This window comes from Scatophagus argus, chromosome 20 (assembly GCF_020382885.2).
Source record: "Scatophagus argus isolate fScaArg1 chromosome 20, fScaArg1.pri, whole genome shotgun sequence".
Classification (NCBI taxonomy): domain Eukaryota; kingdom Metazoa; phylum Chordata; class Actinopteri; family Scatophagidae; genus Scatophagus; species Scatophagus argus.
Genome location: NC_058512.1, coordinates 14,703,787 through 14,720,184, shown reverse-complemented (window position 1 = coordinate 14,720,184; position 16,398 = coordinate 14,703,787). Strand labels below are relative to the sequence as shown.

The 16,398-nt window shown below is 41.0% G+C and overlaps 1 protein-coding gene across 4 annotated transcripts in view; it reads right to left on the bottom strand.

Annotated features, from left to right (window-relative positions):
* rxraa (retinoid X receptor, alpha a) overlaps positions 1–16,398 on the bottom strand; it is a 182,489-nt gene that overhangs the window by 96,859 nt on the left and 69,232 nt on the right. The gene's annotated exons all lie outside the window — the stretch shown is intronic.

Sequence of the window (16,398 nt, the reverse complement as noted above, 5' to 3'; positions counted from 1 at the left end):
AAACTAGTAGAATGGCTTTGATGACTGTTAAATTATTTAAAACTTTTGAAGTAGAACTAAAAATCCCAGACTGACATTCAAAGAACTGAAACCGAACTTCTGCCTCCAGACAGCATATTTTGCGACTCAGTTAAATGACTGGCTGAATGTTTTGTGCATTCAAATTGAGACTCTGCCCGTCACAAAGTGATGCAAATCTGTCTTTTAACAAATCCAGATATTTTGCCAACTGGTAACCAAAATGAAACTGGACATTATTACTCATGCTTAACGGTCATATATTGTGTTTATACTGGGAAAAACAACAGCAACAAGAAAAAGCAAATCCTAACCAAAAAGAAAACTGTGCAAGCTAAAAAAAAATTTAAAAATCAATATTTTTTTCAAAACTCCCCACTCTACATCTGCTAATGTTTACCCAATTCATACAGCGGTCTGCCAACATGGCACAAAAAAAGACAATGTTATGAATTTATTGCAGATGCATTAAAGTTTGGGGTTGAATCAAATAAGCCCCCCCGGCCAGCTTTACAGCAAGCGGCACCACGCTCAATTTGCATAACTCTCAGTGGATCAGAGCAGTGCTGGATCCAGGCCTCTGTCATTGTTCTTGCTGCTGTGTCTGTTCTGGCCATGACAGTTTATGCTTAATTCAAGACACATCCATCTCATGTGCACCTCCTCTCCTTCAACACTCTATCCTGCACACATATGGGAGACACATATGAAAAATGTCCTGTCTTTGGCCTAGACTGAAGGAAACTACCGCAGATGCGGACTTTATTGTCCCCCCCATACTGTAAAATCCCTTACGCAGTGCATATAGAAGCGATGTAGGATATACAGGCACCTCCCGCAACCAGCCTCTAGGCCCTCTGCGATGAGCCTGCTCCTATTAAGCACTTGAAGGTGTTCACCACGTTTGTACTGAGGCGAGATACATAATTAATGCAATGCATGGCACATCAAAGATCAAAGCCAGTTGTGCAAAAAATGAGAGAGAGCGAGTGAGAGAAAGTTAAGTCTGACTGGGCACTGATTCAAGGTGTGTTTGTGTGCATGTGCGTAAGAGCAAATGTGTGTGCAGAGAGAAGAACGTCCTGCCGAGTGACTGATTATTCCGCTTCCCTTTGTGTGCGAAAATCTCCTCGATCTATCTTTCTATTTAACCACTATCAATCATAAGATGGTGTCATGTTAGCACTGCGATGTTAAGTGACTTAAGTGGCTGGGTAAATGCTCATCAGAGGGGAGGAGGGAAGGAGGGAAGAGCAGCGATTGGACATCGCACTCGTCGGGAGCAGGGGGGGGGGGCTTGTCTTGCCTGGGGCCTTCACTCTGTAATAAAAGACAGACACCACACAGTCTTTTTAAACGCCTCGATCAGGACGGGTTCTCTCGTCTGCCCGCTAGAATGAGTTATTTAGTCCTCAACTTGGGCCATGATTAATAGCAGTGTGACCCTTCACCTCCATCCTTATAAATTCTCACTCGGTTATTTTGGCTGCCCTCAGCTCTTCACACTTCTGATCATGGAGGTTCTTGAGTCAATACTTAACATTTAATGGTAACACCTTTTGACTCAGTAATTTCTTTCTGTTTTGGCTTGTTTTTTCCTCTTTAAGCAATGTGTTAGGGCCTCCGGGGATGGGGGAGCTGCGTTACTATACGCTACGAGATCGTTGCTTTGGCGGCCAAGCTCGTCTTCTTTCTCCCTCTCTTAAAGTGGGTGATAAATGAGACAAGGGCCTTTTGGTTTCCTTTGTACTTTGACCATTCACAGGGAGTTCATCCGTAAAAGTGATTATGGCCTTTTTCAGTGGCAATGACAATGGTTTCCAGTCTTAAGGAATGCATATGTAAATATACACAGTAATTTTTTAAAAATTAATTGTTAAAAAACAAGAAAATGATGAACAGTGCTCATTACAGTTTTGCAGAGTGTTAAGATGATAGAAAAATGCTTGACAAATGGCTTAAATCTATCAACCATTTCAGCACTACTGGAATCAGTTTTTTCCTTAATTTTAAATTAAGCCAAACCTCTTAATGCAAGAGAGGAAAGCACTTCAATAAAAGTAGTCAGGCACATATCTGATTTGATTTTTGTCAAGAGGAAATGCCTGACATTTCTCAGTTTTTTGTTTTTTTGTTTTTTTTTTGGGGGGGGGGGGGGGTTATTTCACTTGAACGTGTGCATGATTGAGGGCTGAGGAAAAAGGTGTGCTACAAGGAACACAAAAGCATGTGAGATCATTATGGGCGTTTGCTGAGGTGTTCAGCATTGTCCACCCCGAGGGAAGGTCTTGATCGTCACAGCCCCGGGTTCACATTCCTTAACCCCTGGGTCAGGACTTTGTCTGAGGATAGCACCGAGGCAACTTCCCCTGCGGAAATCAGCAAGAGCTGACACACTGAACGCTGGAGACACACACAGAGGCAGGAAGAGGGACCACCGCACAGGCAGGAGCACATACACAGTCATAAACACTGGTATTGCGTCTAAAATCCAAGAAAACTGTAAAAGCACCGTGCCAACATATGTTTTTAGCGGGCCAAGGATAAATCACATACTCATTCTTTACATTTCTGCTGACGACTTTCAAATACATGCTGCGCAGTTTTAGCCCAGATTATAGCCTGATTATCTAAACCACTTTATTTAGTGGTAAAACTGAAACTGAGTGGATCTGAAATTATACAGGAAAACTGTGGGACGTGACTACTGCAAGTATGTGTGGTCTGGAAACTGTGAGGTTTGTATGCAATGGATAGTTGCAATAACTTTGCAAAAACTTTCTATAGAATCACACTTTCTTAATACTTCTTTTCAGTGTCTGCGCCAGACCCCAAAAGCCCAGCAATAAGCTTGGTGAGTACAATGTTATTATGACTGATAGGAATGATGACCAAATTTAGGAAAATGAGACAAAAGCTATAAAAGATTCTTGTGGATCAAGTTGATCTACAAATAACTTTGACAAAAGTGAATGTAGACTTGATGATCACTATGTTGGAATATGTAACTTATATCTCAAGAGTCTGCAAGTTGAGTTTGTTCTGTTTTGCTATAAATCAAATCCAATTCATTTATGGGAAGATTGCAAAAATGCATACGTATTTAAAAGTGATTTCTATTAAAAGGGCTAACACATGCAAAATCTCTGGTTTGTCCTGCACAATTCAATGACAGCAGCCACATTTTAACTTTCTCTATGGTTTCTGGAATGTTTTTATTCCATAAAGGAGTACAAAAAAAAACAAAACATCCTCTTAAAAAAGATATCAGAAACACTTTCTGGTTTGGAATTATGTGCCTACGAAGCACATTTCACCGCATATGCACAGCACCACTCTGCTCTGAACTGTTTTCACAGACAGAGTTCATTTCATCTGAGGTGATAAGAGCTTTGTGGATATCTGCCCATCACATCCAGCTGATGGGTGGCATGAATCCAGGCACAGGGCCAAGAAATGAAAAAAAAAAAAAAAAAAAACGCACAATATTTTCCTAAATGATCAGAGCCCATTCTGCTCAGGGCTGTTATCAATATTGAACATTACATCAGCTGTATCACCGACTTGCCATGCTGGGTTTTGAATGCTGCTGCCACGGGCAGATGAGACTCCCTCAACGGGAGCGTCTGAACCTCAGACATGCATCATTCTTTAATATCATATTAAAGTGAAATTGGCTACATTTAAACAGACGTGGCAATAAATCTCGTCGGCACTTGGCAGAAACTGGTTTTATCGTGGATGGGAGAATCACCGTCCCTGCAGAGCATCATCTTCTTACCTACGATTGAGTCCAGCGTTATTGCACAATGATGAAGGTACCGCGCTGCTGGAGCCGACAGATAGAGTGGGTGAGTTATGACTGTGCAAAGGGTTGAAGGTGTAGTCAAACACTTTTCTCTTTTTTTTTCTCTGGTCTGGAGTTGAGAGAGGACAGAGATGATCTTAAAAATGGACATTGAATTTCTGTTGAAAGAACAAGAAAAATGTTTGCGTGTTATTATTATTGACAAATTCCTGCAGTGCCATTACATGCAATCTGCCACTCCATAGGCTTAAGTTTAAGCAGGTCTACAGCACGTTACATAAGATCTGTCTTATTCCAAACCTGCATTCGGATAGCTATCTGTCTGTTTTGAAATGACAGTGCCAGTTTTGTAGTTTTGTCTGGTGTGTGCTGAATGTTACACATTTCTGTGTAGACATTTGGTTTCTGTGTAGACGTTTGAGGCCAGACTGTGCGGGAAATCCTACATCGGTGAGTTGATTCACTTGAGTCACTGCAGTTTCATCTTCCAAAGCTCAGCTGCTTTTGTGTTGCATTGTTGCTGATCCTGGTTCCTAATCCTGCTTTGCTTTGCAGCGAGGTGACTTCCAATCCAGAGCACAACTGGCATCAAGAGAAGAAGAAGAATCAGCTTTATTGGCAGTATATATATGTTTTTTACATACACTGAATTTTTCCTCTGCATTTAACCCATCCTTGGTTGAACACACAAGTCACAAGTGGCTTCTCCAACCAAGACGGCAGTCTTATTTGAGTCCCATAGGCTGGAGGCTTGATAAGTGGCAGGATGGATAAAGTGTCTATTTTTTGTATTTGTTGCATTTTCTTATGTGTTTTAATAAGCTTCAAATGTGTGCATGTGGGGTAAATGGGTGCACCAAGATTTGGAAACGCTGTCCATTTAAACTTTTACAAGAGGCATGGCAATCAAATAAAGGTAGAATATTCCAAAGTATTGAATTTTATAACTAGACATTCCCTTTTCAGATGACACATTATGATGTTAATACAACTATAAACCTCAGATAAGCCTGGACTTATCTGATATTGGTCAATTATGTGTTGTAAGTGACTTCCTCTCCAGTGTGTTCAGTACAGCTGGGAGAGAGTGCAGCACTGTTGGACTTCAGCTGGGTAAACATTCCCCACTGAGGCCAGAGATCTTGTGTACACACAGGGCACAGCGCACGTTCAGCGAGGGGCCCTCACAGCCGCCACAAGGATGGATGGTCTAACCAGGCCAGAGTCCATGTGGGCACAGCAGTCAGACTATGACAAGAGACCACCCCATCTGCTGAAACTATTACGTCCTGATGAACAGATACCAGCTTGGCTTTGGCTGTGGACGTAGCACTTCCACACCTCTCGCCTCCTTGTATGCACATGCGCTGGCAAAGATGCACATACGCTCATATGCTATGCAATCCTCAGACCGCCTGTGAAGGTAATAGACTCAACGGTGTTTGGAAGAGACACACAGAGTCATCTCACTGAGAGGAACATTAGAGTGAAGTGGAGTAACAGGACACCCACAGGACACCTACAGATCAGCGGTGACAAACCGTGGCTAATAATAAACCCCTGTGAGTCAGACATGGTGGATGGGATAGAGATAATACATTTTCCTTAGCCAAAATCAAAGTCATTTTTCCTGTACTTGAAAGGAGGCCTGTGGAGATATCAGGACTTGATATTCGTGAGTGTGTGTGTGTGTGTGTGTGTGTGTGTGTGAGGCCCAGTTAGCCCAGGGAGTAACAGCAACGCTATTTGTCTGCATTAACCCTCCTCACAGGAGCTCATGCTGCTGCCGCCAGTTAAGATGTCCTACATTCAACACCATCTTTGATAGTATTTAGACTTTGGTTTATCTCTCAGTTAGGAGGACATCAAAAAATAACAAAGAATAATATAAAAAAAATAATCATCTCAGTTAAATTTGGTGGAATCTTAGTCCATTGGCCAAGAGAAAAGAGATTTCGGTGCATGTGAATGTTCATAAAGCACTTTTTTTGTGACTTATGGCTCCTAATATGTAAGGCATAGACACAAAATGTCTTTGGCTCAAGGCAATGTTTTCAGTTTTTCCAGATTTAGTATATAAAGCACATTTCCATGTTATGCTATAAAATATACTGTTTGTTTGTCATCTGGAATGACATTGGAGGAGTAAATTGAACCTTCCAAAACTGTTATACATCACCGTTGATAAATTATTCTGTCACAACACTGACATAAATTGTTGGCGTTTCTGCAAACCACAGATAGCTTAAATTGGCACGCGTCATATGTATCATATCAACATTTCTACAACACATATAATATTACATTTAGATTACATGTCTTATCTGGAATGGTGGTAGTGAGATGGCGGCTGTAATCACTGGACAGGGCTTAGCTGTCTTTATGCTAAGCAGAGCCAACTGGTCTGGCTGCTTGCAGAAACTTCATATTCTTCCCACAGGTATGAGTGTCTGTTCCAGACCACTTTGTCTCCCATTTCACCTGAAAAAACTGGGTTACTTTAGTGGCTGTCAGAACATTTTGCAGCTATATATTTGCCACAACAAGACCGTGTTTATTCAATAAGATATCAAGACATTTTCCAACCATATTTGTGGCGACAAAACTGGATATTTTAAGCTAAAACAAAGCTAAACTTTTCCTAACCCTCACTATTGGAAGCTTTGGCAGGGGTAAGCACATTGTGGGTAAGGTTTGTTTTTATTTTAATGGGTGACCATGATTTATTTATTTATTCATTTCATAATCAAAGAATGTTTTTTTGAAGGATTTTGTAGGCCTTTATGCTAATGTAATGTTTCAAAGGTCAAGCAAGCAAAAAACTTTGCGTATGGCTCTATCTTGCCAGCAGATTACTGGAGTGCCTTCACACATTATCTGCCTGTGAACATAGGGCTGGATGTGTTTGTGTACGTGGGTGTGTGTGTCTGAGCCACACTCTCACTGTGATTTACAGCTCCTCTCGCACTCTCCCCTTCTGTCTGCTGGTCAACTACCACGGTGAAGGAGGCCACAATGGCCGGCTATGCAGCACCATAAATCTGGACACTTCCTACCACTGTCTCCCACTTCAAGGGGAAGCCTGTGCTGTTGCAAACATGATTAACCCTCTTCCTCTCCGTCCACAGCCCCTGTGCACACCCTCCAACCTTCATCCTCCCTTCCCCCCCATCAAGAGGCCGTGCTGCAGGGTAAAAACAGGGCCTCCTTCACACCTCAGAGGCAAGACACGTTCCAGATTTACCATCCCTTCCCTACACAGGAAATAAGTAATAAAGTAGACTTCATATTGGGTCCATAAAGACTGTACATGAATAAAAAATTAAAAATGGTGTAAAAGTAAACAAAACAGTTCATGCAAGGAGTTACAGTAGCTATTCCTCCCCCACAATATGCTAAGTATATGCTTTTTTTTCTTTCAGTTTTCATGAAAGTGCCTCTCTCCTCCCAATGACAAAGTAAGAAAAAAGTTTTCAAAAGGCTTTCAAACCACAAAAGACTTGTTCAAGATGAGTGAAACGATAGTCCCAGCATGCCAATTTGCAGCCTAGCAAGATGTTTGCTTGGTGCTGGGAGGTTTAGAGCAGGAATAGAGACGTGTTGTCATTGAGCTGCCCGAATGCATCGATGAAATTTCAGATGAAAAAGGAGGGAGGGAAGTGTGCTGTCAGTGGAGAGCGGGTCCTTCACTGAACTGTGGCCACAGACTATAACATGAGCCTTGAACTGAAGCCTATAGTCTGCTCCTGCCCAGAGGAAACACACACATACACACATGACACACATAAACACGCACGCATAATCAATCGTAAGAACACTAAGAGATGCGCACACACGCGCACACACACACACGCTTGTGTCAGACAAGCATAAGCATGCACATTTAAATACATGTTTGCACACACATGCATGGGCACAGAAAAGCCTGCACACACACACACACACTCATTATGCATGAAGTAACACACACAGATGCTTGATCTCCTTGCTTGTCAGACAGGCTCTTATTCTGGGTTCCACTTGAGGACAGTGATGTAACATTTTTTGAAAAATTTTTACATACCCAATCAAGCTGAGTCAGTCAAAATTTGAGTGGTGATGTAGCAAAAAAAGACACTGACTTTTCATAAATTATTTCAAGCCGTTCTCATCAGTTCATCATTTCTTCATTTACCAAATAGCACTTAAATAGTGTAGTTGCTTTAACATAACATAGACTGCTGAAACATTTACTTTTCATAGAAATCATTTCTAATATTTTATTTTATTAAAAACGTAAGTTCTGATATTGTTAATAGATTTAATAGTTAAGTTTAGAGTAAAATTAATAACTAGAAATGTTTTATTTCATAACAGAGCATAAGTGATGCATTGTTGGTAATGTTTCCTGTATATACTGGCTTCAAGTAATGGCTTACTTCTAGGTCAGTAAATAATCTTCAAAGATGGTGCACCAAAATAAACTGTGACATCACAGTAATGCAAGATCTTAAAATATATCGAACTACTACAACACGAGGGACTGCAAATCTCTAACTGTGAAATAACTGCAACTTTTATGGCAGTTGTGTATTCATGTCTGCTGAAATGATGATGTATCTGCAGCCTGTATCAACAGGGAAATCCTGTATATGCTTTGAGATAGCATAGGGGTGTATACAGTACATACACAACACTCTCACAGCATTTGCTATTCTTACAGAGGGGATGGACAGGAACAGTATTTTATATAAGGCAGTCAAATACAACACAACCATTCACCATATGACTATAGAGTTGAACAATAATACATAGACACAATGTGAGTGAATTGCTCCCAGTCCCACGGGGAATCAACACTTTAGTGTATTTATAGTTTTGTTGCTATAGTGAAAGGTTTATAGAAAACTGTATGTAAAACAAAAAGGTTCCAAACAAAACAAAACACACAAGCAATGAGGTCTATACCTCTATATTTATACTGTACTATAGGTGTTACATGTACTGATGTCAGAACAACGTTATAAATAATACAATAAAGACTCTAGTGTGTTTCTATTGTCTGTGCTGGCACTTCAGCATCAGATGCTGCAGAGCCCTCAAGTCTGTATTTCAGCAAATCCAAATTTCCAGGTTTTAAAAAAGATAAAAATAGCATTCCAAAGTAGAACGTAAACAACCACACAGTAGGTGAAAGCCTGTAGTGTCACAGACATCCTGATGACTAATCCTCACGTCCTGTTTTCTTTGTAAACAGGTCTCGGTTTGTGTGTTGTGGGTGACAGAGACACGCTTCTCTGCAGGATCATGGTTTGATTAAGAAAAAAACAAACAAACCCAAAAACATTAAGCTGAGACTCATCTCCCCTCGTCTTTAACACTTTCCATTTGCTAATAGAAAAACACCAGTGTCATGAGCTCATTAGCTATATAATGATGTACACTAGAAAGCCCTGTGCAGGAGCCCCCAGTTCCCCTCCTTCACACCTACGTCTCATAGCATGATGAGGTCATTATGTCAATATCATAATAATGTCATCAATGAAGTCCCAAGCGCAGTAACAACACCTGTTTGACGCATCCTCAGGGACATACTCAGCAAGTCGGCATCTTTAATTTATTTATTTTATTTTGGCTGAGGGGAGAAAATAAATAAGTGACGGAGCAACACTGTTTATGCAAATCTCATTTCACATGCATCTTATGTCCTGCCACGCTTCCTTGGCAGCGCACAGCTGAGATTGCGGGGCAAGTGACAGCGCAGAGGCTTAATATGACTGATTTCCTCTGTAATGATAATGCGATTGAGCACACTGTTTGTGGCATGCACAAAGGAGCACATGAATAAGAGAAGGTTTGCAGTTAAAGTGCGAACGATCAGGAGGACTTTCTGGGCTGGCCTTCTTCTCCTCCAGGCTCATGCAGATACATTAAGGCATGTTTTACTCCATTGGCAGGATACAGTCTGCTGTGTGTGCGGGGGGTTGTGGATGGATGCATCACACACCATATGGAAGTCTTCAGTGGGTGTTCTTTTTGTACTGCAGTGATGTATGAGTGTATGTAATGGACTGCTGTCAGCACATGGTATTTATTGTATATGTTATGTCACTCTGGTTCTCATTTTCTATTGTTTGCTTCACACTGATCTTGTTTTTGATGAGTACAGACACTGTGATGTACAATAAACCAAGCATGCAGGGAGAAAGCTGAACATTGCAAACAGTTAAAAAGCTCTGAACTGTCTGAAAGACAAGATTCTTGTTGAGTCACCACAATCACAACCTCCCACATACTTCCTCTTTTTCCTGAATGGTTTAACTAATTTTCCTCTTCATTTTTTCCCTCTTTGTGTGTAAAGTCAACCAATTTAGTATTTCCCATTAGATCTGGGCATCACTGTTCAATATCTGTACGAGTACAGGGACCTGTATTGTTGTCAGTTCTGGTAACAAATGGTACTTTATTCCACATACCTTCCTTTGAAGAATACTTTTTTAATCTAGTCATATAAAAGGTGCATCAGATATGGCAACTCGATCAGTGGCATAAAACTATAGCACTGTAAGTATCTGTCTAGTGTCATTTGCGGAGGTGGACATCTAGCATAGTAGTGCTAAGAGCAAATAAAAAAGTATGTGTCAAGAGGTGGTCAGGGTGTGGGGAAACGCTGTGATCAGTACTCAAAAAGAAACTGAGGTTTAATATGCAGCCCTTTCTAATATTACTGTTCCTCCTTTCACTGAATTGTTATTTAAACTCTAATACAAAACAGGTCCCACAATATTTAAACCCCCCAGCACAGGTCAAAATGCAATGTATTAAAAAAGCACAGCAAAAGAAAATCAAATGGACCATGTTGTGAACTGGCGCTGGATTTATAATTCACAAGTACACATTCTTAAACAGACTTCAACTGCTGTTGATTCTATCTAATCATCAAAGTTTTTCTTTTTCAATGTCAATGAATTTGCTTATAAACAAGGGCATTAAATGAATATCAAAAAGCATCTGTGTATCGTGTCTCACTGAAGATCCAGGCAGAAGCTCAACATCAAAGCATAATCACCCATCACACGTCCACATGTTGGACAGATACCTCCACTCTGACAGAGCTCCTGTCATTTACATAGTACAGCAGAGAGACGCTATCAAAAGGCAGAGACATCAAAAAGCTGCCAAGAATTTTTTTCTCATCATTTCATTTCTGGCTTTTCAAGTGATCCACCCCCCCTCAAACTCCTAATCATCAACCGAGCAGATTAGCATGTCACTGCTGGGTATCCCATTCTTGTTCAGAGGGGCCCCAGACCTTTTTTCTCCTCTTTTTCTTTCTTCATATGGGGAATCTGCCATTTCGTCAGAGTGTGCTGGAGTCACCAGTCGGCTAACTTCATTGTACGGATGGGGTCAGGGGCAGGTCAGCTCCCAGGATTCTCCAGAAAGGAGAGGCCCTGGCCTGGCTATGCCCTGCGGTTTGCACGCCCTCATCCCACTTTTGGCCTGTCTTCGTCTTTGGCTTCCCCCTCACTCTGCCCCCTCAGGACTGGAGGTCAGCAGCCTATTTGCGAGGACACTTGGCTCTCCACAGGGGGTGAGATATCCTTTACAACAGCCCCTGTCATTTGGACAGTGACTAATGAAGCTAGCCTGGTGACAAGTACTGATGAGCAGCCCCAGGCAGGTTTGGGGTCTGTTGGTCCACTGCTAATGACACCAACTGTGGTTCTCTCAAACTCCTGCCTTGGCATGTTTCTAATGTGGGTCTCATCACTTGTATTGTTTCAGGCTACATACATGTCAGCTTTTGTTTATTAATAAAGCACAGGTTCATGCAGTCACCAGCAGCAAGTCGCTGCTGGCTCTTTAGAAACACTGGGTTCCCATGGCCATGATGCCTCATTGGCATCCACACAAAGGAGGGTGATGAATGGGCCTTAAAGGCCTGATAAAACATTAACATGGACAGTTGGTCAGTCGGGAGGAGCAGCACAGATGAGTCAGTTTTTGCTAGGCAAATTTTATTCTCACAATTTCCAGTACAAGGGGGGAAAGTCTTCATGGGGAGAAACGGAGCTTTAAAAAACAAGAAGACATTAATGAAAAACAACACGCTGTCATGATGGTGTCTCAGTATTTATTGTTTCCACTGGGTAACCCATGCATGGACAGGGCAAAAAAAAGAAAAAAATGATGATGAAGATGAAGACAACCTGTGGCACTGGTGTTTGGTAAGCTGGATGCAGCGCATTGCTGTTCCACCTCTGGCATCACGTCAACTGGGCCAGAAACATTCATTATTCACAAGCTCCATGCATGAATTATGTAATGTGATAGGTCATTCCCAACACTTCAGATGCAGCAGTTTTAATAGAAAGCAAACAAGGGCTGCCAGAGGACAAAGTCACAGTGGAGTAAAAATATATGTCAACTCTAAAATAATTTTAAAGCCAAAACGTAATCTGTCTCCTTGGTTTCTGGTTGCACCCTTACAGGTAGTTCAGGGGTTTGTGGTGTTTTGTATTTATGGAGTTGTTACTCTTCCAGCCAACCGCATGTGCATGAGACAAATAAATATCTTAAATCGTCAACAGTCATTTTAAGACGGCAGAAAAAGAGGTATCCATTACACACAACTGCATCGTGACCTTAAAATGATTTCAGTACAAACGTTGAATATTTATCTGCAGATTCATTCTGTAGGAAGGTGATATAAATGACAAACGGTCTGTCAGAGGCTCTCACAGAACAAGTCATAATTGAACCATCTGCACAGACTTTGCTGTAAATATTTCAACTGTTATGGGCTAACCGTTCCATCTGTGTAAAAGTATCCCTCCCTAGTTTTCTTCCATCTTATTCTTTTCTCATAATGTGATTTATCAGGGGTGGGATTTCGGTCTTAATGTTTTTTTTTTTCCTCTCTCTTCTTGTCTTTAGTGTTGGGGGTTTTATTCTTTAATGTGCCTATTTCTAAATATATCTGGTTTCCTAAAGAGGGTAAGATAAAACAAGCACAGTCTTTCTCCCTCCCTCCCCTCCTCCCCCTTTCCAACCTGAAGCGCTTATAGCTCCACACCAAGGATGAGAGAGAATATTTAATTTTAAAAGATGAAAAAAAAAAAAAAGTGTCAGGGAGGCCACAGCTTGCTGCTGTTTCTCCAGCGCTCGCCCGCTGTGCGCGCACGGGAGGGAGCCGGACTTATTCTTTTATTTTGTTTTGTTTGTCTGCAAACAATGAAATTAGTGATATTCGAAGGGGGTCTTTTTTGCTATACCAACAAATGTATTTGCTTGCGTAATTTTTTCCCATTTTTCTTGTTAGGCTAACTGCATACTAGACATTAATCAGCCACCAAGAGACTCATGCATGCACATGTAGCCTGTATGTGCTGCAAAATGTATGTCGGATTTATGGATAATTTACAGCACTCTTTGCATGTAATTTACACTTTACTGGTTGGAAAAATTATTTATTTCCTGTGGATGGATGATGACTCAAAGCTTTGGAGGCCTTTACATCTCCATCTCTGCCCATTTCCTCCAACACATATGGTATAGAGCAGTAGTTAGCCACATCGTTCAGTTGGAAAATGAGCTGTATTAAATCTGGCACTTGCTTTTACCTATTTTGTGGCCCCTTGCCATTTTAATATTTTTCATCCCATATCAAAAGATTCCTCTAACACAAAATGCAACGTGCAGAAAGAAAAAAAAGCTGCAGTTTTTACATTACACTCCCTTTGTTCTTATGTCTTGAAAGAATGGTGGGAAATGCAAAAGCGAGCTTAGCCATAATACAGAGGAACAATAACGTACGGACAAGGACTTCTGCACAAAAACTAATCATGTTTTCCACAGTGGGATGGAGAGAACCACATGACAGAATTTTACCTCATTTTCTTTCTCCTGCTCTACTCCTTCCAAACACTGTTCCTCAGTGTGTGACCCTATGGGATTGCTCTATTTAAATTCCTATACAGTTTGACTTGGGCCTTTGTCTGCCAGTGCACAGTGTCTGCTCATTGTTCACATGCAACATCCTATAGGCTGAGTTTGTGAGAAGAAGAGCAGCTGCTCAGAGAGACCCTTTCGGCCTGTTTTTTTTTTTTTTTCCTGCAATCTGACAACACTGAAATCACACATCGAACATATGGAAAATTCCTCTAAAGTGTGACAGAAGACATATAAACGGGCAGCAAGCCTGCACCAATGAATAGGATACAGATGAGACAGTGTGTGCAGAGGTGGAGACCTTGTGAAGCAATCCAGTGTCTCAGCCTTGTAAAAACTGCTCGTCTGGGAGTCTTTAGAGCCTCTTGTCACATATAGTACAGTATACATAAGGGAGGAGGTTCAGCGAAAGGTGCCACCCCATACATCTCCTCCTGAAAAAACATCATCTTTCAAGGACAGAGACAGGAAGATATCACAGGAGAAAAAGAGAGATACATTCTAGGATTGTCTTTCTCGACTAATTTGTTTTCAAGAAAATGCAAAGCCAAGTAGGGAAATATGGATTCTAAATTAACTGATTATTTAACTGCTTCTGGGGGTTTTTTATATTAATTGCAGTTGTGAGTTCAAGTCATTTATCAAACAAAAGATGTCAAAGACATCTCCAGCTCCAACTCTTCAAGTTTGCTCCTGCTCTTCAAATGTTTGGGTTGCTGCTTTTCTTTCTAGGGCTCAGGCAAATTTTGTAGGGCATATATTCACTGTTTCTCACATTTCATGTACTAAACAAATATTCAGTTTCTAACAAAAACAAAAAACGCTAGATGCACTACACGAGACACGGCACTCACTCTGTAATAGACAGGGGAGGACAGGTACTTTAAACAGAGATGCATCATGTCCATTTTCCACCTCTATTTGTAATTAAAGACTGATCACTCAGAGGGAAGGACTTCACATGTCTGTTTGAAAAGAGGCGAGGCATAACTTCGTCCTCACAAGGCCTGGCCCCACCACAGTAGGAAGTTCAACAAGAAATGTCAGTGGCTTTGTGCATTATTACAGCTGAGATGGATGGCTCAGTCCTGTCTGCGCCCAACTGCTAACGTCCATTTTTCTTCCTGATGAATGAGGAGAGACGGCGCCCTGTCATCTGCTGCGTCGCTACTGGCGGCAACAGTAAATCTCCAGTTCAAAGTCACCTCCTTTTCCTCAAGATGGCAAGGGGAGGTGTGCAGTGAGATTGTTGTGAACTGGATAGATGACCTCTGCCCCTCCAAAAACACATAGACACATAACCTACACTGCTGTAGATTCTACCATACCAGAATATACAGCACTGTGGAGTGTTTCAGGGCTACTTGTGTTTTTGAGTGAATAATTGAGATGGTGGTGTAAAAGACGTCTGGGTTCTTACTTTTCAAGCATCTCAGAATCAGATATGACAGTTATAGCAGGCATTAACAGCTCAATTTGGCTCAAAACCGCCCCAGAGGATGTATAAGTCCTCTGAGAGAGAATGTCGTCACCATTATATGTTGCCTATGGCTATAAAATAAATTTCTTGGCAATGTCTTGAAGTTCTCTTTTCAGTGGCTGTATTTAATTGTTTCCCATTCAGCATAAGCCACTGTGTTTCACAAAGTGGGCACAGTTTAAGTTCAAGAGACAATCACTTGCAAGAACTTTAAATCCAGTTATCTTTGAATTAGCTTATTGTTATTTTTTTCTGCATTTAAAAGGAATTTGTGATGTTTTGGCCTGGGACACGGAGAAAGCACTTCATAATAAAGTTGTTAAAGAATGAGAAAATTGCAACTGACGTGAAAAACTGATGTTGCCTTTTTTTTTTTTGCACTTCAACATCATTCTTAAAGGTGAGAGAAACATTTTTAAACTGCCAACAGTTTAAAAATGTTTGCATAGATGATGATTTGCAAAATAGGGTTTCTTGTTCATGTTTGTCCTGGAATTAACCTGCTAGAAATAGGTAATAGCATTTCAGCTATTATAAATCCCTGGAGGAAGTACACTGACCTTCTTACAATGGGTTAAAGAAAGCTGATGAATTGCTTTTACTTTCCAGATCTCATCCTTTAGCGGCTGAATGAAATGTACTGAGCTTCAGTGTAATTCTATGGCTAACATATCATCAGTATGAACTGATCAACTGCACATGGTAGCACAGTTTGCAAAGAGAGAAAGTCACAAAAAAGGTTGGGGTTGGGGTTGTGGTCTCAGCCAGGAGACCAAAGTTTGCATCTTGTGCAAAACCAAGTATCGGCAGGTTTTTTTTCCCCCTAAATCTAACCAAGTAGTTTTTCTCCTTAAAATGCCTAAAAGTGAGTTTCTTCCAGCTTTCTTGCAGGAAGGCTTTGCATGTTGCACTCAGATGCTCAAAGGGACCTTGTGCAACTGGATAAGATGTGAGGGGTGACAAAGTGGCGGTATCTGATAACTTGAGATGACAACATGTTGGAATAATTTGTGCTTATCCAGAAGTTGAGTGACTTTTTTCAAATGAATATTCTGGAAAAAGAAGAAAAATAACAAAGAACTTGAGTTTCTGAATCCTATCTCTTGGTGCATATGCCACTAGCTAAAATGCTGCAGCTAACATATGCTATGTAGACAAA